We start from the raw sequence: 4,198 nt of genomic DNA on the forward strand, positions 1-4,198 counted from the left end.
TAAAGGTATTTTGAATTTTGGAAAATGTTTTCTATTTTAAAGAATGAATTTTTGAATGAATAAGTAATAAAATATAATAATTTCGTTAAACTTTTATAAATCAAAAAAGTTAATACAAGTGTAATAACCTTTTTTTCTATAAATACAAAATAACGCTTTAATTATTATTAAAACATCTAAATTAAATTAGGCTATATAAATAATTAATTATAGAAAATAGTATTTCAGTTAAAGTAAAATAAGAAAATAATAATAGAAAATTATTAAATTTAGTTTTAATTTTATTGCTGTATTTTAAAAATGTTAAGATAAGGGTTTAAAAATTACTATAATTGACTATATTTCTATATACCTAGGTAGATCACTATTGTAAGAAATGTTTGAAATTATGACTTAATGTGGATGTAATGATTTTTTTATTATTATTGTAATTTCTTTTAACTTAACATTTTAAGTGTTTAATTTTTATTATTATTGTAATTTCTTTTAACTTAACATTTTAAGTGTTTAATTTTTATTATTATTGTAATTTCTTTTAACTTAACATTTTAAGTGTTTAATTTTTGGTTGTATTGAGACTTTTATTTTAGTAATGTGGATTTTCTTTTTTATGTTAGTCAAAACATTATCTTTTTTATCTATTCAATTTTTTTCCCGAATTAGGATTTATATTTTAATTTTTATGATATCTATTTTAAAAAATTATGGTGAGTTTTTTTATTAAGCTTTACTCTAGTTGTCAGCAGAATGAATCTATCTCAAGTACCAAATAAGATTCTTCTTATTCTACCTAGCACCTTACACTCCTTCCTTGCCCAAATTTAAATGCAAATTTATAGCCTTCTATACAAGATAAAAAAAAGCTATCCCCAATAGCCAAAAGTTGCTACCAAATCTCTCTAAGTGTTGGAGTTGTTTTATCAATAAACTTGTTTTTACTGCTTTTGAAGTGAAACCATCGTTGTTGCCTATAGAAGCATTTATATGGTTAATATAGTATAAGCTATATCCAAATTTAGTTTCTTTTATGAAAAAAAAACCTATACCGAATAGCCAACATCACAATTCTACAACAGCTACCATATCTCTTTTAGTGTTGGAATTATTTTCTTAATAACCTCATTTTTACTGCTAAAAGTGATGAAAAACACCACTCCATATATTCATTATTCATTCATTTATCATTATTAGGATGGGGTAACAATCCTACCTCACGCTAACCCTCCACCTATTCAGTTTTATACAGTGGTTTTATCTTGTACAGTTGCAGTTCTGGGGTTGTATGTAAGCCTTTCTACAGTAACTCATATGATGAGAAATCACATCGTTATGATATTCGTATGATATTTGCTTTGGTATAATATTCGTTGTCGTTATGCTGGAGATTACTTTGCAGATTATTTCACTGTTGGAGTGGATAATCAGAAATATAAGAATGAATAATAGATACAGGTATTTTGAATTTTGCAAAATGATTTGAAATATAAGAATGAATAACAGAAAAAGGTATTTTGAATTTTGGAAAATGATTTTTTATTTAAAATAAAAAAGGAAATTTTGAATAAATAATTAATAAAATATAAAAATTTGGTTAATTTTTTTTTAAGAAAAAACGTTATTAAAAGTGCAATAATTTTTTTTATTTTTTATTTTTCTATAAATATAAAATTATGGTTTAATTATTATTAAAATATTTAAATTAAATTAAGATGTATAAATAATTAATTATAGAAAAATAGTATTTCAATTAAATTTAGAAAATAATAATAGAATATTATTAAATTTAGTTTTAATTTTTTATTTCAATTTTGCTGTTGTACTTTAAAAATGTTACTATATAACTAGGTAGATCACTATTGTAAGAAATATTTTGAAATTATGATTTAATATGGATGTAATAAAAAAATATTTTTTATCTAAAATTTTATTGTAATTTCTTTTAATTTAACATTTTAAAAGTGTCCGTTTTTTGTTTTATTATGATTTTTATTTTAGTATTGTGGATTCTCTTTTTTATGTTAGTCAAAACATTATCCTTTTTATCTATTCCATTTTTTCCCAATTAGGATTCATCACTTTTTTATAATATTTTGTTTTTTCTTTATTTTTATTTTTTAATTATAATACAATTTCCCCTCACTATTCTAAAAGTAACATATTTCCCTATTTCCTAATATTTTCTACAAGATATGGTACCTTTTTACCACCTTTGTTCAAGCTCCCTATGATTTTGATTGGAATTGAAAATAATCTTAAAAATTATTTATTTGTTTATTTTGTGATTATACATTAGGTATTAAGTCATAACCATGTTCTCCTTGGGAAAATACTAATTTTTAAGTTTTGAGACATAGCCATATTCTTAATGGGGAATGACTCACTTTTGTAAGAAAAATATGATAAAATGCATTGTTTTAATTTTTAAATTATAAATTATTAAGGACTTTCAAATTTATTTTAGCTTTTTGAATATTGGAGAGAGTTTGGAGTCTTGAGTGGTAATTTTTTTATATTATAAACCTTTCAAGTTAAGTATCATAGACAATTATCACCCTATCTAGAAAAGAATTTAAGTTTTTATTCAGTAGGTCAACCTATGTGGATAAATAATAATTAACCTAGAATTACTAACGATTTTATATGGGCTTTCAATGAATAATAGAAGGTAATTTAATTTAAAAACTAACAACAAAGTATGTTAGTGAGTCTAATTTCATTATTAATAGAAATATTTTAGAATAATTTGAGTAGCAATGAAAGGTTGAAATTTATCCTAAAATAGTTATTATCTTTCTATGTTTTAATTAAATTGGTTAATTAAAAAAATTAGTATGTCATATAAACATGAGTTATAGTTTTTTGGGCATATGGCACTACTACACAACTTTTGGGTAAATTGACTTAACTTAAGACAAAAAAAAAATTGTGTATCCTCTTAAATATTGTCTTTAAGGGTGTCTCAAAAATTATCATCTTAAATATTATTGTCTTAAAAAATATTATCTTAAAGATTATTGTCTCTATAAAGACGATATATAACACAAGCATTATTGTCTCCTAGGAGACAATTTCATTTTTGTCTCTCCAGAGACAACACATGGATTAGAGACAATATGTTTTTAATACTACCTATTGTCTCTCTAGAGATGATAAACAAATTATTCAAATATCACTTTTGTCTCTTTAGAGACAATATAAAAAAATTAATCCAAAAATATCTCACCATTGAAATAAATCGATATAAAAAACATTTAATCAAAAATAAATTACAAAATTGTTGATTAATTCTTGTTAGTGCACAGTGGAATCGAACCACTAATCTCCTGCTTGTAAGGCAGACGCTCTTCCATTGAGCTAGCACACTTTAAAGAATGATTAAATATTAAATATCTAGTGGTTAGGGTGGTATAGATTCCATGAATGAATATAATGATGAAAGTAGTGAATCGGTGATCATAAATGTCCATCCTACTTATGGTTTGTTGATGTCATGTAGCTAGGGTACTCTTTTTGTGGGGAATATTAAGTTTGAATTGTAATATGCCACAGATTATAGAGGGAACCATAACAATTACATAGATTCTCTCATGTACACAGCTGATGAGATGGGTGAATATGTAATGAGTCTTAGATGGGTGAATATGTAATGAGTCTTAATGTTGAGCCTGTGGAAATTTCTAAGGATTTGATGAACAAGGATGAGAGACCTGAGCCTGCTAGTCTATGGAATATTAGTTTTGATCTGGCTTCTTCTAAAGATTGTTTTGGGGTAGGTGTTTTTCTGGTTTCTCCTACGGGTACTCATCATCCTTTTTCCTTTAGATTGGAGTTTTAATGTACCAACAATGTGGCTGAGTATGAAGCCATGGTGTTGGGTCTTAAGACTGCTAGGAAGATAGGAATGAAAATGTTGAAGATTGTGGGTGATTCCGAGCTATATATCAATCAGGTGAAAAAACAATGTCAAGCTAAGCATCCAAAACTGAGGTAGTACGAAAATAAAGTATAGGATCTGTTCTATTTATGCATCAGTATATATATCTATGTCATCAATCATGAGTACACAATATCAGTGTATAACTTCTCACCCACATCCCCCAGGCTAGCTGCATAAAAAATATGATGGTTGAGTGAAAAAATCGCATGGAATACATCATAGGTGTGTCGTGGATACATCATGTATACACAATACATCAGA

The 4,198-nt window shown here is 25.5% G+C and overlaps 1 non-coding gene across 1 annotated transcript; it reads right to left on the reverse strand.

Moving 5' to 3' along the window:
- Positions 1-3,292: 3,292 nt before the first annotated feature.
- On the reverse strand, positions 3,293-3,364 carry TRNAV-UAC (transfer RNA valine (anticodon UAC)). The gene has a single exon. It is a non-coding gene; the product is annotated as a tRNA-Val (tRNA).
- Between the last annotated feature and the right edge of the window lie 834 nt (positions 3,365-4,198).

Source organism: Pinus tabuliformis, chromosome 8, assembly GCF_031772625.1.
Source record: "Pinus tabuliformis cultivar Carrire ecotype Pingquan chromosome 8, CPIR1, whole genome shotgun sequence".
Lineage (NCBI taxonomy): Eukaryota > Viridiplantae > Streptophyta > Pinopsida > Pinales > Pinaceae > Pinus > Pinus tabuliformis.